This window comes from Bidens hawaiensis, unplaced genomic scaffold (genome assembly GCF_021521415.1).
Source record: "Bidens hawaiensis isolate Kalapana, Puna unplaced genomic scaffold, B.hawaiensis_p1.1 tig00012838_1, whole genome shotgun sequence".
Classification (NCBI taxonomy): Eukaryota; Viridiplantae; Streptophyta; class Magnoliopsida; order Asterales; family Asteraceae; genus Bidens; species Bidens hawaiensis.
The window spans coordinates 291066-316814 of NW_027492071.1; the positions used below are offsets into that span (position 1 = coordinate 291066).

Consider the following 25749-nt stretch of genomic DNA (forward strand, 5'->3'; position numbering starts at 1 on the left):
GAGGTTTAAAGAGGTAAAAAGAGGCTGAACCGGATCTGCACCAAGAATACTCCGCACATATGTTTTTTTTTATGAAACGTTTGCGAGAAAACAAATACTCTTTAAAAGCTCATGTATGTGCGACACAGACAGAAGAGCTCTCGCAGAACTTTTTTCAGTAAACAAACACCACTTTACTTTCCTATACATTGCGCCTATATAGTATGAGATTCTATGTATTAATTGTTTGGATTTCTAACAGATTTTTTATCTGGTATTCAACATACCAAAGGTAATGAGCTTAATATTGAAGGCATGGATGGATAGAAGGGTATGCGTAAGTCTATGCCATTACGAGATGTGGGCCTACTAAAAAGGTAACAATGCCACGTGATGCCGGTTACTGTGATCACCATAGGTGTTCACTGACGGACTCAATAAAAATTTTACGGTGGCTGAAAGAGGGTCGTCGGTATCAAAATTCCATAGGGATTAGACATGACTTTAACATATATATACCTTAAAATCTTTTTTTACAAGGTACGGCCGATCCCTACACTTAAGTGTAAGTCCGCCAATGTAGGTGTCAGAGTTTCGATTATGTACCACTCTTTGGATTTTTGAAGAAAATCGGCGTTGTGTAATGGTGAAGACGATGAGGGATTTTTTATATGGGTAATTTATTTAGTGAGTGGCGAAAATTCTCTAACATATCAGGTACGTAAAGGCTTCTAAGCTGAGTTTTCACAATCATTAGTGTTAATACCTAAATATGATACCAAAAATATAACATATAACCCAAATTTTACTTGAAAGCCTTAATACCTTTTATTAAAATTTATAACCATATGTGCTAACGACTTAATTAACTCTGATATTATTTCTAAAACTTTTGTTGAAATGTTTTTTAGTGGTGAGCGAGTGGGCCGGGGCTATTGGTACCCGTGACCGACCGATCCCCGTGGTTTCATTTGACATATATATGATTGAAAATTAAAAAATATTATATTACTTGATATTTTCTATGTTATATGCATATGAAATATAACCTTACAAATAAATGCAATTTACGAATGAGATAAAACTCAGTCACAAGCTACGCGAATCCATTTATGACACGATGATTTGGACCACAAACGCCAAAATGTTTTTAACATTTCTATAGGATAAGACATAAGAAGTTTAATCATTTTGGCAATTTTGTCCTCAATGACTTCATTTTATCCTTCCAAAATGTTACTTAACGTAGAGCCAAGAAACAAAGAAGATAGGGGGTATTATTGTCAATTCACATGTCTAATGGTTTCTTATATATAGAGAAGAAAGAATGTTATGAGGTACAAATCCACCCAAAGTCATGGACTCCACTATTTTGGCTTTCTTCTTCATTGTTTTTCTTTCCGCTTCAAGAGCTTTTGATCCATGCCCATCCTTAAAACCAAAATCAGATCTTTCCATCATCCATATTTACGGAAAATGTTCACCATTTGAGTCCCCTAAACCAACTTCTTCGTGGACCACCACGGTTCTCAATATGGCCTCCAAAGACCCTCAAAGGCTAACATACTTGTCAAGCCTTGTTGCCACAAAGCCTATATCTTCGGTGCCAATTGGACCGGGCCAAATCATAAACATTGGTAATTATGTCGCTCGTGTGAAAATTGGCACACCTGGTCAACTCATGTTCATGGTTTTGGACACGAGTGCAGACACTGCATGGGTACCATGCAGTGGGTGTACTGATTGTTCGTCCACCATGTTCTCACAGAACACATCAAGCACTTACGGGCCATTGGATTGCACCACTTCTAAGTGTGTCCAGGCCCGTGGGCTTTCATGCCCAACATCTGGATCCACAACAAGTAATTGCTTGTTTAACCAATCATATGGTGGTGATTCGTCATTTTTGGCCACTTTATCCCGCGAATTCAATTGGCCAATGACATAATTCCTAGCTATGTTTTTGGATGCATTGGCAATATCTCGGGAAATTCTATCCCTCCTCAAGGCTTGTTGGGACTGGGTCGGGGACCGATGTCACTACTTTCACAATCGGGTTCGCTTTACTTTGGCGTGTTTTCATATTGCCTACCTAGTTTTAGATCCTACTACTTTTCAGGGTCACTTAGGCTCGGCCCAAATGGCCAACCTAAGACGATAAAATACACACCCCTTCTAAAAAACCCGCATCGACCTTCCTTGCATTATGTGAACCTCACTGGTATAAGTGTGGGTAAAGTCAAAGTACCCATACCTCCAGAGCTACTAGAGTTCAACCTCAACACCGGTGCAGGAACTATTATCGATTCAGGAACGGTTATAACCCAATTTGTGCCAGATGCCTACAACATAATCAAGGAGGCGTTTAGGAACCAAACACAAGGACCATTTTCATCATTAGGCGCATTTGACCCGTGTTTCTCAGTGACTCATGAAGATGTAGCCCCAAGGATGACATTCCATTTTTCGGGATTGGACATTGTTCTACCTATGGAGAACACATTGATACATAGTAGCGCGGGGACACTTGCTTGCTTGGCGATGGCATCGACCCCGAATAATGTGAACTCCGGGTTGAATGTCATTGCTAATTTGCAACAACAAAATTTGAGGATTTTGTTTGATATCCCCAACTCTCGTGTTGGAATTGCTCGTGAAATTTGCAACTAGATCTATTTAACTCATCTTTGTTGTTAATTCCTATTGTTGTACGCAAGTTTTCATATCTATTTTGGCATTATGCAATCATCTTTTTGGCACGTGATACTAATCGATATAACTATTATGTTACGTATCTAAAAAATAGTTAAAGAAATACTTGTTATTGATGTTATTTCAGATGAAAATGCGTAAAGTAGCACTACTAAGCAAAAAAAAGAGGGGGGGGGGGGGGGGGGGGGTACCTCCGGGTCTCCACTAACCTCCACCTCTAGTAATACTCAGTCGTCCATTAACCAAATACAATAAGAGACAAATGAGCGAATCAACGACACTTATAATGAGCGTTTCAAAGACGAAAACGATTTGCATCATAAATAAATTAGATCAACTGAATATTTTATAAAATCAATTACATACAAACATATAACTTTTATAAAAATCAAATTTATCAGCCCTTCATTTTTTTCAATAAAAACCTGAAAGTTTGCACAAAATAATAATCTTTATAGAACGACTAGTGTTTTACTGGCCGGCGCGTTGCGCCGGGGACTGTCAGTTAAACCCGAGCAGTGTTTAAACCCAAGCATTGAGTCGGTAAGTCTACGCGAATTCGGTCGGTTTGGGTTAAGTGCATTATTGTACCGGTACTAAAGCCAAAATTTTCGACGTTTATTTGGTCCGTAAACCCGGTCGGTGGTAAAACCCAAGCGTTGTCGGTCTCGCCATTGAGGCGGTAATTCGATGCGAATTCAGTCGATTTCGATTACGTTCGTTATGGTATAAGAACTAAAAAAAGGGTGGAAAATAAAAAATCGAGGTGGACCAGTAGGTTTCGGTTACTTTTGTTATGGTGCCAGATCTAAGAAACGAAAAAAAATATATAATAAAAAACGGAGGTGGACCAATTTGGTGATGTCGGTTGATAAACTCGGTCGTTGATAAAACGGTAGCGTTGTCGATTGCGGACGTTGAGGCTATAAATCTACCCGAATTTAATTGGTTTCCGTATATTCATTATGATAACAAAATTAAAACAAAAGATAAAAAAATCAATCACTAATATGGTGCCGTCAAGTGGCCCAACCAGGACTAGGCGGCACCAACCTTTCTAATTGTTATAGATAATTTTCCAAGTAGTCACATATTTGAATTTTGAACTAGTGAATTTCCATAAGAAGCAAGCACCAATTTTTTTCTTTAACAGCTATTTCATTGAAACCAATAAAAAAAAAGTTGTTAGTGATCCAAATAGCTGTTAAAAATTGATATATGCTTCTGTTTATTTCCAACTTTAGAATTTGAGTTAAGAACATAAATAAGAGTTATAATTACCCAACAAAAGCCCAAATCTTTTAAAAATATTTGGTCATATGGAAGTTAGTTTTATTGGATTGAACTGGGTTACTGGGAGCCTAACAATTTCTGGGCTTAGGCATTTTGTATAAGTTTTATTTCTGGCCATAACTTCATTAGGCCAATAGGAGCTTAAGGTCTCCCCCTTTCCTATCCCTGCACGCAAAATTTCGCCATGATAGCTCATCAAAGGGAACAAACTCAAATTTATTAAAATTAACCGAATACAGCTAAGGGCAAGGCGATAGTCATCTTAGTATGTACTAGGCACGGTTTTCAGTTATTCGAGTCGTTGTGTTCGTTTTTGAATTTTGAATTAATTTTTAGGGAGAGGATTCTTTTAAAAGACATTTTAGTTCTAAAGATGTGGGGTCTCAAACCTACCTAAACATAATAGAAGTCTTCGCAGATGGGCCCACAACCGCCGCAAAGCACGGTCACTTGATGAATTTAGAAAGTATGATGCTGGAAGAGGTCCCACCTAACACCAAACATCCATTCTGACATTCTAGAAGACCTAACCTCCAAGATCGTCCTAGGTTTGGCACAAAGGGAGAATATCTGGGCGAAAGAGACCTCCAGCCAATAGAATGATGACAACACATCGTTTAGAGTACTACATAGTACAAATGTCACCGTTAGTCAGCTGTTTTATTCACCGACTCTCCTTGGGTACGCGCAAGCCCTTTGATTGATGGACCTTCTGACAACGCAATTGACCCCCTCATTCTCTCCTTTCTTCCGGCTATAAATATCACTCCTCTTCCAACGGTAAAAGGGGCGGATCTCTAGGCACAAATACTCTTCAGTATTTAGCTACACTTTATATCCAAGTATCGATACTGATTCTCACGCCGGATGATGGTTACGAGAATACCCCCCATGTCTCCTTCTCGTATTGAACTCACGGTATTCTATTTTGCAGGCTATGCCACTCAGGTTGGCCACAGTGTATATCACCCTCTTTTATACACCCCCATGGAAAAGACTATCTTTAACATAAGGACTAAACAATTAGACACTAAGGGTTAAATTAATGTTTCTTCAAGTTCTAAAATACAAACTCTCACCCTTTGTTTTCTCAATATACAACAAAAAAAAGTCATCAAAAGTTATTATTGCAACCAAAAGTTATATGCAAATCATAACAACAAATACTACTTATATGCAAATCAAAATAACTATCAAATAAAATTTAGAATATTGATAAAGCAATATAACCAATTCAATACACACATGACTTATAACCGCACAATGCAAAAGAGATTACATCTTATTGTTTTGTAATAACAGTTTATTCTAGACCCGGACTAATGAAACAACAATGTGTAAAACGTATAACATTATTCGGTAATGTTTTTCACTTAAAATAATTGCTTTTTTAAGAAGCAAAAGTGCTTATTTTTATGATATAACTTAAAAAAAATTCAAATGACTTTTATATTTGAAAAGAAAAAAAAAACTATACTATAAAAACGAGCATTACAACCCCTAGATTAAAATTCGCCATCTATCATGTGTCTTCAATTTATTGGTTCATCATACATTTGTAGGCTAACCTAACTTTGTATAAAATCTTACATATATATTTTAGGAAAATATACAACTAATAAACTAATATCTTTTTCTTCTCATTCAAATCACAGACAAAGAACACTACATATAAGACACCATCATATTTTCAAGAGAGTCACATGGGATCGTCAAAAAATAATTATTCCCACACCCTTTTGCATATATAAAAATAAACATTAATATTTGTGTAAAAACTAAAAAAAAAAAAAGATAGTAATAATGTCAGTAAATGTTTCTTCAATTCGAAGACCAATAAAAGAATCATGAATAAAAAATTATCTGCAAAAGCTCCATAGATAGATATCTCCACCTTCTTCTTCATTATAATCATCTTGGTTGAATGAAGCAGAAGAATGATCAAACTCAAAAAATGATGCACCAACCATCCCATTATTGTAGGTTGGTGAATCCAAGTTGGACCATGGTGCAACCATTGACATTAAGGTGCCATCAAACGGATCATTTGCTGAATAGAATGTTTCATCATCTTCAAATAGATTGGTAAGTGATGGCGTAGTGGATAAAGATGAAGAAGAATATGAAGGTGATGGTGATGATTGTGTTGGAGTCGTGGCGGCTGCAGCCGCGGCTATCTTTTGAATGGATTTGGGAGACATTAGGGTGGTTGAGTGGTCTTGGTCGTAGTTGTTATGAGAAAAGTTGAGTTTTGCAGATGGACCCTTGAGGCAAAGTAGGGCTGCATCATAAGCTCTAGCTGCAGCTTCTGCAGTGGAATAAGAACCTAACCATATTCGTGTTTTTTGATTGGGTGCTCGAATCTCTGAGACCCATGAACCCCAACTCCTCATTCTCACTCCTTTGTATTTCTTCTTGCTGATATTTAACGATGATGATGATGGTTCGGTTTCATTAGTCTTTTGCTGTTTCTTCACCATTTCGATCTTTAGATAGAAGAAGATGTATAAAAACAGATGGCTGAATAGAATAGAAATTGATTTTGGTGTGTGCAGAGTGATGATGTGAAGATGAAGTGAAACTAAGTTGTTACTGTATATATAGTCTTCAAGAGGAGTGAAATATTGGGTGCCAGGTGTTTTTCTTGCTATTTTATTTTCTGAACCTTATTATTAAAATAGAGACCTGGAGTTCACATTATTGCATAAAATCCGTTTTGACTTCTCTCTCAGTTTTGCTAGCTTGTAGATAATACATATATATTTGGTATGCATCTTTCTTTTGTTTATCAGCATTTAAAACAAACCTCTAATATCTGATATCTGAGTGAGGTTTTCTGAAACGGAATGCTAATAATCCATACTGATTTAACACTTAAGGACTGACTCATTCGAAAACACCATCAACAGGTAACCTCCTTAAATCAGGTTTTGACCTGAGACTATTAGATCTCAAGCCTTAACCATCAACAACATTCTAGTAGACAAGAAGATCAACTGTTTTTGTATGTTCCTTAATGTATAATTATATACTATATAGTATATACATTATAGGGAAAAATTAAAATGCAAAGGAAGACAAAAATGAGAAGTGTGAGAAGGACTAATGAGAAGTGTGAGAAGGACTGTGGTCACACAAAAAACCTTCAAACAATATTAAAAAATAATAATAATAAAAAATATCATAACTCAAAATATAAATAGAAAATGAAAAAAATTTAAAAAACCAAAATATTTCCTCCGTCATTCCCGTTCTAAAAATAAAAACCCGAAAAGACACAATGCCGAAAATGAATAAACAATACAATGATAAATAAAAAAAGGAGTAAAGTGTCATTTTCGTCCTTTTGGTTTGGCAAATAATGCGAATTTAGGCCAAAAGGTTAATTTTTTGCATATAGACTATCCACGTTTTCCAATTCTTGCCAATTACATCCAAATCACTAACCCTCAATTACATCCAAATCACTAACTCCGTTAAATTTAATCGTTAAGTTAATGGTAAACAGGTCTTTTCATTCTTTCTTTATTATATGAATAAAGTGTCAAAATCGTCCATGAGGTTTTGTCACATTTGTGAATTTCGTCAAAAATATTTTTTTTCGCAATTAGACCATCGATTTTTTCCAACCGTTGCCAATTTCGTCCAAATTGTTAACTCGGTCTAAATTCAACGTTGACTCAGGGGTGTTTATGTCCTTTTACATGTTTATTATTATTATTATTATTATTATTATTATTATTATTATTATTATTATGTGTTTGTTCGATAACATATATAGCATCTCACGATTCCTATGTTTGAATCCAATATAGTATCCGTTGCTTATTCTTCTTTATTTTTAATCATATAAAAGATTTAGCTAAGTGTAATAATAATTATTATTATGTAAACAAACATGTAAAAGGACAATAACACCACTGAGTTAACGTTGAATTTAGACCGAGTTAACAAATTGAACGAAATTGGCAACGGTTGGGAAACATCAAGGGTCTAATTGCGAAAAAAAATATTTTTGGACGAAATTCGCAAATGTGACTAGACTTCAGGGACGATTTTGGCACAGCACTCACATAATAAAGAAAGAGTGAAAAGACATGTCTACTCCTGACTTAACGATTCAATTTAACAGGATTAGTGATTTCGATGTAATTGACAAGAATTGGGAAACGTGGATGGTCCATATGCTAAAAATAAACTTTTTGGATTAAATTCACATTATTTGCCAAACCACAAGGACGAAAATGACACTTTACTCTAAAAAAGACACAATATGTCACGAAAAAACTACTTTTTATGGCATAGGATCCGACTAAACATGTTTTTTAGTGTTTTTCGGGGTGGTTATTGTGGATGCTGTAAGTTTATTAATATGTGAATGAAACTGAGTAATACATATACATTGTTTATTTTAGTATGAGGACGTACTCATAAACAATTATAAATATGAAATTGTTAGTACACTTTCGTGTAAGTATATATCTATATATAATATTATATGACGATATGCCCTAATGAATCCTAGTCAAGCCAGTACAATGATTCTGCAGGGTTAATGACCTCGTATTAAATTAAATATAAAAGCGTACGGAAAGGAAAGTAAAAGGAAGAAGCAAAATACGCGCAATGGAACAGTAAACAACCCCTGTCCCTCCCTCCCTGTGTGCTTATAAAAACCAAACAAACCAGCTTTTGCTCTGCTGTCTTTAAAACCGCGTTCTAATTCATATTCATTTTGGTTTTTTATTTTCATTTATAAACCCACCCTCCTTTTCAGGCATAAAAATAATAGGGTTACAAGCCAAATCAGGTAAAACAGACTAGACTTTTTTTTTTGTTTTGTTATTCCTGTATATTTAAACTTATAAAACATATCTAACAAAAGATTCTCACCATAAAACACACACATTTAAATAAAAATAATAATAACTATGTGATAAACTTAAAATATTTATTTCCTACTTTTGTAACTTTGGAAATGAGAATATCCACCCTAAAAATACAATTTTTGTACTTCTTTTAAAGATATAGTGAACTTTTTCCCATATGGCCCTAAGCTTTCATATTTAGCTTTTATACACAAACTAGAATTTTGGCCCTCGCGCGCTGCGACGAGAGCACATTTTGATAACAACGCATATGCCCAATTTGTTTCAGGAATATCAATCGTCTTTAATTGAATGTCGCAAGTCCACAAAGGACACCACACTGTCCATATAAACATTCATACAAACTTCAATTTCTGTCGCAAGTCCACAAAGAAAACAAACTGTCCATATAAACATTCATACAAACTTTAATTCCTTCGTCCATCTCAAAGCTGAATTTCACATGTCCACCCACATCTTCTTTGCCATGTTGTGGTTTACTTATTTTAACACGACGTCTATGATTGTTTAATTTTGATGTCTGATTGCAACGGTGGGTGCTATTTCTTTGACCCTGTCATGGTTTTTGTGTGATCTTAGTATATGTGTATGTGGCTGTAAACTTTGGTCGTGTAAGTATGTGATTATTTTAATTTAAATTATTAGTACCTGTTTATGTAGTCTCCAATGTCTGGTAGAGGCGGGTTGTTGATGTTGACTCCACTTGGATGTCTAATGAGAGTATATTGAAATTTGAGCATATATACGGAACAGGAACCCAAATCAGTGAACATTAAGTAATGAAGTAATAAGAGAACTTTTTATGCTAATAATGGCTATTTTGAAAAATTGAGGTCATTAAAAAGAGCAGTTTATTGTATCAATAGACTATAGAGTGCATAAGCCTTTAGTTAAAATGCAGACATGATGTATTACATAATAGTTTGGGTAGACAGAGATAAAAAATGCGAAGAAAAGAAAAACGAAAGATTACCTCATATAAATAGCAAATAGTGGCAACAAAAAAAAAGTAATGAATGGCTTCTACTTTTAAACAACAACTCATTAATAAATATTTAACTTTTTTAACAAAACAATGTTTTGAATTTGAGATACTCGACACATAGTTTTTTATTATAAACTTTTATTGATGAAACAAAAGTTGCCATTCAAATAATAGAAACATGAACAATTTAATTGACAAACTAAAACACATAACACAACTTATCTGTAGCTGACAATTTATTTATATCTTATTCTCCTAAATGTATTCACTAAGAATGTTAAAGAATATTACAAAGTTTTGATAACTTTATATTTGCAGTTTATGACACCAAGTTATAAAACTAAATATTACCATTTAATTCCCAAGAACACTTTCAATGACAACCAAAATAAGACAATCACCATTACTGTTTCATATGACATGAACTAAAGTAATGCAAAAACAGTTTCGAAATGATGTAACTGATGGGCACCGAAGAAGACTTCTTAAAAGAACACAAAGTATTCAATGAGGCAACAAACAACACACCAAACGGAAACGGTTATACCTGCAATTTAACAAAAAGCACTAATGGAACAGAAATTTCCACCAACACACGTTGACTGACAGCAACAATCAACGGAAGGCAACAAATCAAACGCTGCAATAATGGAAGGAAACAACATAAATTAGCAAAAGGAGATGATTAACAAATGTTCAATAGGGTTATATATCTACAACCTAAGTGTTATTTATTTACATGAAAATGCATTACAATCTCATTTACTTAGAAACAAATAAAAACTAAAAGCCCCGTTGAAGCAACAAACGCAAAGTAAAAGTGTGTGCGCAACCTTTTGTTCACAAAATCAGCACCAACATCATACCCGATCGATATATATGCTCAATGCAGATCTTTATTATGTATTAGGTATAAGGTAAAATCTCTTATAAGCATGCCAAATCAACTACATTCAGCAAAACAATTAACCAAAATAATCCAAAATACAAAAACCCCCAATCATAATCAAGTAATCCTCATATCAAAGAGTTCCAATCATAAAATCTAACCCTAAGAGACATATCAGATCAATTAAGCCCCAAATGAAACACATTCAGTAACAAAGTAGGTGTATTATTTCTACGATGAAGAATCGATGCTTAATCAAGTAGGTGTATTATTTCTATGATGAAGAATCGGTACTAAGATTAAGCAATTAGAAACACAAAATCAAGAAACAGCAGGGGACAGAAATTTAATAGAAAACCTTTGAAGCAACAAAGGGGCCGGCTACAACAAAGCAACACCCACCAACTATAGGATTTGAACATAATGTTGAGAGACAGAGAAACAGGGGGTGAAGATGGAGGACACAAAGAAAGATGCGTGTCATAGCAGGTGTAATTGATAAGGCTTCAAGAAGTTGTACTATATGCATTAAAAGTAGTAGCGACGGTTTGTGAGACAACAGCAACTTCTCATTTAATTTAATATATATATAATATAATATAATATAATACCAATTCATATTTGGTATCTTTTCAAAACTTCAAAAAAGTTGAGAATTTTTAAAAACTTATAAAAACTAAACTTTTTATAATTATTTTTAGTATATTAACATATTAATTGTTTGAGACTAGTATCACTATATTTTATAAATATATTTTTGATTACATATCCCAAGTTTACATATGTGTAAAATTTATGTAATAACAAATTTACATATATATAAAAAAATTTAGATAAGTTGTCAAAACTAATTTTTATAATTGTAATTGTAAATATAAATATAGATTTAAAAAGTGATAAAACTGCACTCAAATAATATTAACATGCAAATTTTTTTTATAAAAATTGTTAGTTATTAAGAGTTTCTTCAAGTTCTTAAAAGTTCTGTAATGATACTCATCATATATATATATATATGTTAAAAAAAGTATTTAGATGATCATAGTTTTATTAAAAAAAAATTAAATAGATATAAGTAAAACAGTGATGCATGCATAAACATTATATATTGCAATAACACATATAACAAAATAAATTAGTAATTTTTTCAATATTAAAATAATTTAACCAACTTGTTAAAATGTGCATTAAGAAAGTTGGAAGTGATCACGAGATACCGCCTAACCAAGATAGAGGAAATAGTATAATTTATAAAGTTTTAAAATGAGATTTTTCAAAGAGAATTATTTGGTGGGGTCGGTAGTTAATATAACATCTAGATGCAAGTATGTACCCTAAAGAAGTCAACATCAGAAACCTCATCTTCAAAAGATTATGCTGTCTGCTCATGCAATGTAGTACTTGATTGTACACATATTACTTTCCTGGTTCCTTCACTTTGCTATGCCCATTCTTCCTCAAACCACTTTCAAAATTATGTGAAAAGTTGAAATAGATCACATGGATTTAATATGTGTAGAATACATCCATCACATATAAAATGGGTATGGTAAAGCTTTGTCTATTTACAAAGTCCTGAAGAGGTAGGTCTCAGCAGAGACCAGTTGGTCCCGCAAGACTCACCTTGAACAGGGACGTCTGCGCAAAGGCCATCTGCTCCCGCAGGACCCACCATGCTCATAGGATCTTACGCGCAGTACACAAGCTGAACACGCAGGGAAAGCCTCCCAATGGTGAAGTACCCCGCCTGTTCCCGCAGTTGCGGATACAAGCCATCAGGGAAGGCTACCCGCAGACAGCAGGGCTACACGCACAAGACACTAGCTACTTCAGTAGTCACATGAAGGAATGAGCAAGGCGGGAACAATCCCGCCTAAATGAGCCAGTCTGATTCTGAAAGATCTTTTGTACCATACCTACCAAGGTATGGATAGGACAGACGATCTGACCAGAACAGCCCATGAGCCAATCACAGGGTGACAGCTCATCGACAACAGGGCGAGGAGGAGCACCCTCTAGTACTGTTTGTCACTATTAGCCGCTGCCTACTCACCAACCCTTACTGAGGAGCATGCGCGGCCTACAGTTGGTGGAATAGTGTTACTGTTGGCCGTAACCTATTCAACAACCAGCATGGCCTGCGTACAATCCACAGTAAGTAGGACGTGCATAATCTACAGTTGGTGGAATAGTGCAGCCGACTTTATTACTGTTGGCCGTAACCTATCCACCAACCAGTATGGCCTGTGCATAGTCCACTGTTGGTAGAACAGGAATACTATTCAGCCGGCTATACCTTCTAACCTACCTTCGGCTATAAATACTCCAACATCTTGGAATGGTAAGATCATCTGCTATCCAGTTATCTAGCAATCTCTTAATATACACTTATATTCAGAGCAACCTAGTCTGATTCTCACGCCGGAGGGTGGTCACAAGGAGGAACTCCCCCCTTCTCAGTGACGAGCTTACGGTGTTTGTTTTGCAGGTCTCCTGAAGAACAGCCTTCTCAGCTAGACCTCATCCGTGGGAAACATTACTTAGCCCCCAGATTATCTATAATCTGTACCGGGTCGCCTAGTGTTTCTTCATTGGCGCCATCCGTGTATAAAAGCTAGAACTACTTTAGTTTTTTCACAATTTCTGAAGAAATGGTTAACGTTACTCCGGTTCAAAGGCCAGTAACCGACCAAGAAACCCCGGTAACAACCCCAGCAACTGGGGGGAACACCGGCGGTTATACAATCCTTACGAACACTACCCCGACTACCCAAGCCGGGGCAAGTGGAGTAAATATTCCATTGGGGTTCTCCGATACCCAACTGGAAAAACGAACGAAGGTTCCTCGCCAAACACTAGATCAAGTGAAGGCATGGGCCGAAGCACGGCAAAGAGAATTCCAAGCCGAATTGGACGAACGCTTGCGTTCAGTTCAACAGGCTGACGAATTCGCCAGTACTCGCCAACACCTCAATATGAGCAGTGACTGCGAGTACTCAGACGACGAGTTGGAGTCCGACACCGACGCGAACCCTCGCCATAAGGCGAAAGGGAAGCGTAAGGAAACGGACGTCCAACCAAAAAGGAATTTTGGGGAAGCCTTTAAACCAATCGTGGAGAGAAACCCGCGTGACTTTTCCAAAACCTTTAGACCAACTGCTACAAATGCAGGGAAGTCAAAGTTCGCAAGGGACATTGCGGAAGCAATCGCCCCGAGAAGTGCCAAACAAATGTCCAATATTGGCACTTACGATGGTCTATCCGACCCAGACGACCATTTGAACAGGTTCATTGCGGGGGCTACCGTCAGCAACTGGACGGAACCCACGTGGTGTTACATGTTCCAGATGACTCTGGTCGGAGCGGCCAGGGCATGGTTCGATCGTTTACCGATCCACCACATATATGACTGGGCGGACTTTCAGAACAAGTTCAGCCAGCATTTCAGCCAACAGAGGAAGTACACTGAAGAGCAGTGGACGATCCTTAACTGCGTGAGAGAGGAGGATGAATCTCTACTAGACTTCATCACTCGCTTCAACTCCAAAAAGCTTAGTCTCGGCAACATAAGTGAAGATCTGGTTCGCGCCGCCTTCATCCAAGGCGCCGAATACCCAGAACTTATCCGCACATTGACGGGTAAGGATGGCATGCCATCAACTTGGGATGCCATCATGACGGCGGCAAAGCGCTTTGCCGAGACGGAAAAGCAACTGGGAAGAGATCTTCCCCAGAGTACACACCTCTACACGCAGAGGACCAGAGAGAACAATGTCCGGATCGCCCGGCAGAACAAAAAGAGGAGGCTAGGTATTTGGCAGTCAAGGGTAAACTTTGACACCTCATCCAGCTCTCGCCCTCTTGTTGGCGGAAGGGACAACACACACCCTTCAAACCGAAAACACCGGTGGACGCCACTCACGAAGAGCGTCACGGAGATATTTGCCACGGAAAAATTGCCATGGCCTAAAGCCCCATTGATCCGGCAGAAACCTAATGCGGATCAAAGCAAATCCTGTGACTTCCACGGGACAAAGGGTCATGGTACTGAAGAGTGCACATCCTTGAAGGATATTATTGAGACATTTGTCAAGGACGGAAGGCTTGCACATCTTGTGGCATCGATCAGGAAGGGAGGAAGGAATGACAACCGGTACAGAGGTAACGGACGAAAGCCCGTCGATATCAGCATCAACATGGTTCATGGCAAGGTCAGAGGAAGAAAAAGACGGGTGGCAGAACCATGCGCGTGGAAGGAAGCTGAGGTGCGCTTCCCGCGAGTGCCAGGAGGCCCCAGCAAAGAAGGCCCCATCGTCATCAGAAGCCAGCTGGGGCACTACATCACTTCACGCACTCTTGCTGACAACGGCGCTTCGTCGACAGTGATGTACAGACAGTTCTTTGATAAGCTGGATGATGAAGACAAAGAACGCTTGGAAACGGTCTACGCTTCAATTGAAGGGTTTGACGGAAGTACAGAAACACCCCTGGGTATCCTATCTTTCCCCGTTACTCTTACTGATGGGAATCATTCACGCACAGAAGACGTGGATTTTGTCGTAATGAAAAAGCCACATCATACGTACGACATCCTATTCGGAAGAGACGGGATGGCAAGATTCAACGCCGTGGTATCTTCAGTCCATGGCATGATGGGATGGCCAACAGCTGAGGGTGTAGCAATGATCTCTGGCATTCCCCAGGTATGCATTGCATCTGTTTCATCTAAACCCAAACCGAAAAAGGCTAAACCAACCATCACTGAACCAGAAAAATGGGCCTTCAATGGCAAATACCCCGACCAGGCAGTTACCATTGGACCAACAATCGTTGATCCCACCCGCACCTTACTCAAACGCTTACTGCAGAAAAACGCTGACATCTTTGCGTGGGCACCAGCTGACATGACTGGTGTACCCCGAAGTAAGGCGGAGCATAAGCTCAAATGCGATCCGGCTGTTACGCCAATCGTACAAAAGCGCAGAGTAATGGGGCCTGAACAAACTAACGCGTGTAGAACCCAAGTCAAGGAACTCCTTGACGCAGGCATCGTACGCGTTAGTAGATATCAAACATGGGTTGCAAATCCCGTAATGGTACCGAAGAATGACAAACAATGGCGCATGTGCATAGATTTCAAAGATTTGAACAAAGCATGCCCCAAAGATTGTTATCCGTTACCAGAAATTGATCTCAAAGTGGATTCGTTGGCACCATTCCGCCTTAAATGCTTCTTGGATGCGTATAAGGGGTACCACCAAATCCACATGGCCATTGATGACCAGGACAAAACCGCATTTCGGACGCCCGATGGTACATTTTGTTATAAAATGATGCCATTCGGACTTAAGAATGCAGGGTCCACGTACCAACGACTAATGGACAAAGAGTTTCATGCCCAAATCGGGAGAAACTTGGAAGTCTATATGGATGATTTGGTCATCAAAAGCCTCGAGCCTGAGGCGATGTTGAAAGACATTGAAGAAACTTTCAACACGCTCCGAAAGATAAACATGAAGCTCAACCCGAGCAAGTGTTCATTTGGGATGGAAGAAGGGAAGTTCTTGGGAGTCATTGTTACTAAAGATGGCTTTAGAGCGAACCCTGAAAAGGTCGAAGCCATTGTTAAAATGGAATCACCTACCACCATCAAACAGGCTCAGACACTGAATGGACGACTAGTCGCACTTAATCGCTTCTTGGCAAACCATGCGGATAAGTCGTTTCCTTTCGTGTCAACATTGAGAAACTGCTTGAAGAAAACGCACTTCCGCTGGACACCAGAAGCGGAAGCAGCTTTTCAGGAGATTCGGTCACGCCTGATCGAACTCCCAACACTTACAGCACCACAAGCGGGAGAGGAGTTAATCCTATACCTTTCCGCAACAGATAGAGCAACCGGGGCAGTCCTGCTAGTAGAACGAAAGGGCATCCAGATGCCAATCTATTATGTTAGCCGTGTACTAACAGACGTAGAAACCCGGTACTCTACCCTCGAAAAATTAGTCTTAGCACTTATACATGCTTCACGCAGGTTAAGACGATATTTCCAGGGCCACCCAATCACCATTCTCACCAACTTCAAACTCTCAAACGTTCTAGGCAAACCCGAATTATCGGGACGTCTAGCCAAATGGGCAATTGAATTGGGAGAATATGCAATTAAGTACAAGCCAAGACCAGCCATAAAAGGCCAGGTCCTGGCCGATTTTATTGCAGAAGTTCCCGCTTCGCGGGAGAAAGAGTGCCAGGAGGAGGCTCAACCCTCCCCAGCACAGGACGTCAATGATGTCTGGCGACTCTATACTGATGGAGCAGCCAGTAACGAGGGTTCAGGCGCAGGGTTAAAATTAACCAACCCAGCGGGCCAAGAATATACTTACGCTATTCGGCTGGACTTTCCAAGTACGAATAACGAAGCCGAATATGAAGCATTCTTGGCCGGTTTGAGAATTGCGCGTAAGATGGGAGTGAAAAACTTGGAAGCCCACGTGGATTCCATGCTGGTGGCCAACCAAATAAATGGAACATACACGGCTGTGAACGACACCATGGCCCTGTACCTCGCCCAGGCAAAAACCCTTATGCGTGATTTTAGTGATTGTAAAGTCATACATGTCAAGCGCAGCGAAAACAAATCTGCGGATGCGTTAAGCAAGCTTGCATCACTAGCCTTCACCCACCTGGGAAAGGACATCCGCATTGAACTCCTCGAAGCGCCATCAGTCCCGCACAAGGAAATTTGTGTCATCCAAACCAGTACAGAAACGTGGATGACACCAATAATAAATTACCTTGCAGCAGGAATACTACCAGAGTCAAAAACACAGGCAAGAAAACTACGCTGTAAAGCACTGAATTATCAACTCGTCAATGACATCCTTTACAGACGTAACTTTCTTGGCCCACTCTTGAGATGCGTGGACAACCAAGATGCCAACTACCTCCTAAGGGAAGTACACGAAGGCATCTGTGGGGTACACGCAGGTCCCCGCGCTGTTGTAGCCAAGCTAAACAACGCGGGATACTTTTGGCCGGGGATGCATACGGATGCACTGGCATACATCAGAAAATGTAGGTCTTGCCAGCTTTACGCACCTAACACGCATCGCCCGAAAAACGAACTGGTTCCAGTCACTTCTTCGTGGCCATTTCAGAAGTGGGCCATCGATGTGACAGGCCCATTTCCTACAGCAGCAGGAAATGTTCAGTTCCTAGTGGTAGCCATCGACTACTTCACCAAGTGGATAGAAGCAAAACCTTTAGCCCAAACAACCGCAAAGCATATCAAAAAATTTATTTGGGAATTTATAATTTGTCGTTTTGGACTTCCACAGAATTTGGTGAGCGATAACGGCACCAACTTTGCTGACAAAAAGCTACAACAGTGGCTAAAAGAACTTCAAATCACCCACACCTTTACCTCAGTGGCACACCCGCAAGGAAATGGTGAGGTGGAAAGAGCAAATAAAAGCATCGTCGAAGGCATAAAGAAAAGACTCTTGAAACACAGATCCGGCTGGGTGGACGAGCTTCCGCACGTCCTTTGGGCAAACAGAACGTTGAAGAAGGCCAGTACGGGAGAAACCCCGTTCAGCCTCACTTATGGCACTGAAGCCATGGTCCCGGTCGAAATTGGTCTACCCTCACCAAGGGTCTTGAGTCAGCCAGAAGACAATGATGCGGAAAGACGGTTGGATCTTATGCTAACCGAAGAACGCAGAGACTTAGCCGCAGTGCGTGAAGAGAACTACAAACGACAAATGCAAAAGTACTACAACACGAGGGTAAAACTCTACAACTTCAAGGAAGGAGACTACATACTGCGTAACAACGAGGCTTCGAACCAAGAACGCCCAGGAAAGTTGGCCCCAGTCTGGGAAGGGCCATACGTTATCAAACAAGTTCTGGGAAATGGCGCATACCGGCTCGAAGGGCTCGATGGCACTCCCATCCCAAGAACATGGAATGGAGCTCAATTACGCAAATGTTATATGTAGATCAATTCCAAAACTTGTAAAGAAAAGGCCAAGAGCCACTTCTAATGGAAATGATTCTCCTTTCATAATGTGTTTACCTTTATCCTTATGAACTCCCCAATGGTGCCGGTGTTTACCGCATAAACGGGGAGAAGTAAGTCGTTGCGTGTGGAAGGCGGCAAAACCCGCATAAACACAAAAATAAGGGAAACCTACACGCAGGTATGATGTAAGTAAAGTTTAGCCATCCTTGTAAGTGCAAGTGACGGTCTTATCCGCACAATCACAAATAAGGAAGCAAAACTTCAAACTATCATCTACCACGTTCAAAGGTTATCCTAAAAAAAAAAAAAAAAATATATATATATATATATATATATATATATATAAGGAAAAAAGGAAAACCTACACGCAGGTCAGGTATGGGTAAAGTTTAGCCATCCTACCAAGTGCAAGTGACGGTTCTATCCGCACAATCACAAAAGAGGAAGCGAAACTTTAACCCACTATCAACCACGTTCAAGGGTTAACTTATCCTAAATACTTAGAAATTTCGAGGAAAAAAGGAAAACCTACACGCAGGTCAGGTATGGGTAAAGTTTAGCCATCCTACCAAGTGCAAGTGACGGTTCTATCCGCACAATCACAAAAGAGGAAGCGAAACTCTAACCCACTATCAACCACGTTCAAGGGTTAACTTATCCTAAATACTTAGAAATTTCGAGGAAAAATGAGGAAAACCTACACGCAGGTCAGATGAAGGTTAAAGTTTAGCCATCCTACCAAGTGCAAGTGACGGTTCTACCCGCACAATCACGAAAGAGGAAGCAAAACTTTAACCCATCATCAACCATGTTCAAGAGGTTAACCTATTCTAAACTAAGTATGCAAGTCATGAGTTTATAAAGCAAGGAATCCAAAGAAGGAAATAACAATCTTATACGCAAAAAGATTTATGTTTCAATAATATATTACAAGAATGGCCGGGTTACTACCCGCCTAAAAGAGTAAATCTATTCAAGTCTATCTTAGCAATGGAAAGGGATCTTCGGGGTCAAGCTTCAGGGCCGCTTCCACTTGGACCCGCTCCATCAGAAGAACGGGGTGGTTCGAGGAAAGCTTTGAGGACAGCTAACCCATCATCAGCAACAGCTACTTCGTCCACCTTTTCCACCACTGGATGCGGGAAGGCGGCGTATTGGTTCAATGCTTGGTCATAAATGGCTTCGGTATCCACATCGAACAGAGGGAAGTTGGAAGGCGGGACGCCTTTCTCAACAAACCCTAGACCAAGCAAGAAGCCGGCCTTTTCCCCATCCTCATGTGAAGCGTTGAGGGCTGCGCTCATAGCATCATCGTAAGAGGTCTCTGAAAAGACCCGACGCACAACCTACAAAGAAAAAAATACAAGTGTTAGAACCTTTTCTTACAAAAGAAAAGCGTGAAGACAAAGTTAAACATACCTGAGGCAACACTTCTCGAAGAAGCCATTGGAGGGCAGCTTGAGCTTCGTTATGGGCGCGTTCGGCTTCGCTCTTGTTAAGGTTGGCAAGTAAAACTTCCTTTGCGGCAGCCTCTTCGACGCCCTTAAGCTTCCGCTGGGTCTGGTCAAGCACCCCCCTCTGGTCCAGGATTTCCTGGAGTTTCTTGGCATCTTCCATTGCCAAGGCATCATGAGCGCGTTGGAGAGCCTCTAATTTGCCTTTCAGCTCCTCATTCTCCACACGCAGAGGCTCAGCAACGGCTTCAGCCTGGGCAGCCCTCTCGGTTGCGTTTCGCGCAGTCTCCCTGGCCAGCCGAAGCTGTTCATTCACAGCTTGGGCAGCCTTGGAGCGGGCCTCGAGTCGCGCCTGAACTTCAACCTCGAGGGCCTTGAAGGCCTTCTCCTTGGCGGCGGCAGCTGCCGCCAGCTGTTGGTTCTCCTCCCGAAGAGCCCGCGTTTCAGATACTTCCTTTGCGCGAGCTGCTTTTAACTTGTCGTTTTCACGACAAAGCAGCTCGACGCGCGACTGCATCCGGGCCTGGAGAACCCGAAGCTCATTGGTTAGCCTACCCTCCTGGTAGCTAACCATGGCTTCCCCCAACGCACCCGGGGGAGCAGCGTGGCGAACCCAGTCCACGCACTCCACAGGTGTGCGAAGGGTTGTTCCTCGGCGTATGTTCCATCGCGGAACATACACTTCATTGGAATCCGTCACTGCAAAAGAAACAAAGGCAGTAAGGAAAAGATGATAAAAAACATAAGGGAAAAAGAAAGGAACCCTACGCACCTGTAGGGTCAATGACAGGCCGATAACCGCCAAACCCATCACCTGAACCTAAAGGAAATCCATCCAACAGGTCAGGCAGACGGGAAGGTGGCAAAGATCGGCGGGAAGCCCTGCGCGTACCTGATGGTCCGGCCATTGGTGCCGGTGGCGCGGGCATGGTGGCAGCCGCCGTGGTCGCCGTTGGGGTCGCCGCCGCGGTCGCCGCCTCATCAGCAGCAGCAGTAACCGCCGGCTCCGTGAAGGATGCTGTAAAAATCGCACTCACGGCCGGCGGTGACGTCATCTCGACCGGAACAGTTGGCTCAAATGAATGAGCAACTGGACCAGCGGATGCAGGCGCAGGCGCCTGGGTCGACGCCTCAGGAAGGCTGACCGAGCCTACCGTCATTGGCGGGGAGGTACTCCCCTGCGTTTCACCCCGGAATGCGTCAACATCCACGCCTGCACAAAGAAGAAAGTGTTAGATAAATTTAGGAAGTAATAAATCTACAAAGACAACTATGATTGTACTTACGGGTTTTCTTGACCCTGAACGTACGGACGGGCGGGGAGGAACCCGATGGAGCCGGCCTCTTGGTACCGGTCACCGTCGTCTTCGTCGGTTCTCCGGAGGTAACGGACGTAGCCTCTGGAGCAATGGTCTTCTCACCACCGGGCTTCCCCGCCACCTCTTCACTATCTGACTCCGAGTCAGATAGAACCACCGGACCAGCCGTGGAGGCCTTCTCCTTCCCTTTCCCGCCGGCAGCAGCTTTCTTCTTCCGCACCAGTGGAGGAGCATCTGAGGATTCCTCAGAAGAAGACAGGTCAAGAATTCCAACAGCGGGTACAGCATTAAGGGGTTGAGGAAAGAATATCGCCTTACCTGGCCGCCGGTGGCTCAGGATCTCGTGGCCCAGCGGATAGACCTCCACAAACCGATCCGCTGTTTGCTCCAGGATGGGCAACTCGCCCTCGTCCAAAGCACGAGTACCCATCCGCGCGGGACCGTCGGCTTCCCGCGGAAACAGAAGCGACTCCAAATCATTTCCCTCTGAAAGAAAAGAAACAGTTAGAAGACAAACTTGTGTCAAAAAAGAAAAACAAGACATACCATAGGGAATAGAGTTCAAACCGTATTCGAGGAGGATGGGAACCAGAGACGCATCTTTCCACACCCGGCTCATCCCTAACATGACCATCCCGGACTCCGCAAACCGGTAAACCGGAGATTGGATCCGGGATATCTTCGAAAACCATTCCGCCTCCTGGTAGTTGGGGGCGTGAAGGCTCGGTATCGCTTGGCCATTTTTAAACTTCATGGCAAGGGGGATGGCTCGGTGTCGCAAATCTTCCTGCTTCCACGCGCGAAGACTGCGCTCGGTGTCGCAAATCTTCAGACCCTTAATACGGGTCGTCAGGGTGTACCACCCTTGGATGCACCTCCAGGTATAGAAGGTCATCAGGCGGTCCACATGGGGCTCGATGCCCAAAATCCGGCACACCCACTCAAAATGGCGAATCTTGGCGATCACCATGGGGTGCAGCTCGGTCAAATGGACACCGTGCCTCTCAAGGACACGGTAAACAAATTTTGTCAATGGGAATCTAAGATTCCCATAGACAAAAAATGCAGCATAAACCCCGATCTTGCCACTGGGGGCATCATACACGGTCTGGTGGGATTCAGGAAACTCAGGCTCGAGATGATCGAGCATGAACTTCCTGACAACATACCGGTACTGATCGCCGGGCAGAGCACACTGGCACTCACCAGCAGTACCCCTGTCGTCAGCTATAGCTTCAGCATCACGAGAGGACATTTTTGCAGAAAGAAGAGTGATTTCGGGAAAATGCTTGCCTGAAAAAGGGGAGTATTTGCCGGAAATCACTAAGAAGAAGAAGAAGAGTGAAAAGTGTGAATTGCAAATAACCCTCTCCCCCTTTATATAGTAATCGCAATTAATGCGGTGAATTTAATGCGGAGGAGAGAGAAATCAAAGGTGCAATGAAACTATGACACGTGGCAAAAAGCAAGCTGGCAACAGCTGTTGAAAGGACGTGTGCCAGTAATTTCGCGGCCACGCGCCCGAAAAATCATGCCCACGCACCTGAAAAAGCGACTGGAATGACCATGTTCTGTCACGTCACCATAACTTCCTGCACGTCCTGATAATTCTAGAAGTAGATGTGTTTTGTAGAATCTATGAAACATGTGACGTTTGCCGTTGGAACAAAGTTTACGATAAGAAGCTCATCGTTGGACTTGCTATGAGGGTTATGTATCGTGGTCGTGCACCATGACGTGAGATTAATGTAAAACTTTGTGCATATCCCACCAATAGCAAAGCTATAGTAGGGTCTGAGGAGGGTAAGATGTAGACAGCCTTACCTCTACCCCATAAGGATAGAGAGACTGCTTCCGGTGAGACCCCCGGCTCGATAGTAGTTTTGCATCAAGCCTTGGACATAAGGCACATAGCACTCAATCATCGGGACACCGGCTGATCGGTGCATGTACCCTTGTCTTTCGGCTATCAACGCCACTACATGATGCCTGATTAACCGTCCGTCACTTTTAACGTTCTTTTCACGAGATTAGTAAAATAACGTCAAAATTAGTGCAATTTCACTTTTGCCCACCCGAGGGTTCACACATATATACATCATATGTGCGCACCGCAAGCAGGGCTAGATAATCAAATCATCAAACTTAAAATCATCTATTACCACTTCTTAGCTTAAAAATATTGAATGGACGGCTGCAAAACAAGGTTTTTATAAAAATGGGGTATACATATATTGTTTATTTCTTTTGCGATACTGTGATAATTATCTTTTTAATCCTGCCATCATAGATTAACAAAGTTAACAAAAACAAAAGGCTACTTTTTTAATAAAGTAAACTTAAATAAACCGGCTAGAATTATTTCCTATTGAGGAATCGGGAACCCGATAATACTAGGAATGGCAACGGGGCGGGTTTGGGGCGGGTTTTGCTTAACCCGAACCCGAACCCGAAACCAAAAACCATCCCCGTACCCGCCCCATTACCCGTCGGGTTTAATTCGGGGATTCCCCGTTTGGTTTTTTGTACCCCCCCGACCCGCCCCGTCCCCGAACCCGAAAACCCGAAAACCCGAAACCGATAAGAGAATTAGGGATCTTACATTACAGGTGGTAGCCTGGTAGAGTGGTAGGATGAGAACGAGGAGGAGGAGGGTGGTCCGGTGGTGCAGACGGGGCGATTGAGTGGATGGTGATGGTGGTGCAGACGGCGATTGAGTGAATCGGGGGCGGAATGGCGGTGGCGCACTGGTGCTGCAGATTGATGGTGCTGCGGACTGCCGATTGGTGGTGCACTGGTGCTGCAGATTGAGTGGTGCACTGGTGCTGCGGACTGCCGATTGGTGGTGCACTGGTGCTGCGGACTGCCGATTGGTGGTGCACTGGTGCACTGGTGGTGGATTGGCGGTGGATTGGTGGTGGATTGGTGGTGCACGGTGGATTGGTGGTTTAGGTACTGAGACAGTGGACGGCGATTCACGATTGTTAGGTTTAGATTTGAGATTGTTAGGTTTAGGTTTTTAATATATGTATATATATATTATTTTTATTTATATTTATATATATTATATCGGGGCGGGTCGGGGCGGGGGTACCCAAACCCGAACCCGAACCCGAACCCGAAACAATCCCCGAAACAATCTCCGAAACCCGACCCGAAACCGAAAAAACAAAACCCGACCCGACCCGAAATAAGCCGGTTTTCGGGTTTCCCCGTCGGATTCGGGGATTTTTGCCATCCCTAGATAATACCGCTGAACACAACAATTCTAAAGAAGATTCAGTGGGCGAATAGAACTGAGAAAAAGAATTAAGGTACCAATCGAAGCGATTTCCGTATGTTGTGGACGAAAAGGCATATGACGAAAGATTACAGGCTAGCTATATATGTACCGAGATTTATATGTTATGGGCATGCATAGAATGAACACTCATTTGAGTTGAGAAAACCCGTGATTACCTTATGTAACATCGTTTTTTGTTTACATATATGTAATATATGTTGTTACATTTAATACAAAACATCAAAAAAAAAATTGTCTCGTATTTTTTTTTTTTACATTTTTTAACTTTTAAACATATTTTTTAGGAGAGAGAAAATGTAACTTTACTTTTACATTTTTTTATTAACTTTAATTATGAAACACAAGTTTCAAACTTTGATTAAAAACATGTGATTGATAATGAATTTCTAGAGTTTTATAACTTAAGTGGATTTTTATTTTATCTTAACCTTATCAAATGAGCTAATGAAACCATTTAAACCTAACTTATTCATCAGCGAAACTAATTAAATGGTTAAGTGTAACTTGGACCTAAAGGAATTACAATTGGGTAAAAGATAAAGGCATGAGATTTTGAGAATGAATCATACTCACAAAAGGTAATGGGATTAAACCACACCATGAAACCCTAGTCGCCACTCCCGTTTCCTCATACTTTTCAGGCCGCTACATACCACTGAAGCCTTCAATTTTCGTGCGGCAACCGTAGCATTACCGTCACGTAAGAACCAAGACCGAACGTGGCCTCGGTCTTAGTTCAATTGCATGAGGAATAAAAAGGAGCCTCGATTGTGATCATGTGTATTGTTCATTTTGACTCGCAATTGGCTAGCTATAACACCATACCATTGTTTATAACTGATGCGTCACATAATATGGTAACCAGAGATAAAATTGAAGGTAGAGTTAAAACAAAGGAAAAT

General features: G+C 41.2%; 2 pseudogenes; one reads left to right on the plus strand and one right to left on the minus strand.

Moving 5' to 3' along the window:
* The first annotated feature begins 1309 nt into the window (after nt 1–1309).
* On the plus strand, nt 1310–2692 carry LOC143542395 (aspartyl protease AED3 pseudogene; annotated as a pseudogene).
* Nucleotides 2693–5739: 3047 nt separating this feature from the next.
* LOC143542396 (ethylene-responsive transcription factor ERF014 pseudogene) lies at nt 5740–6464 on the minus strand (annotated as a pseudogene).
* Between the last annotated feature and the right edge of the window lie 19285 nt (nt 6465–25749).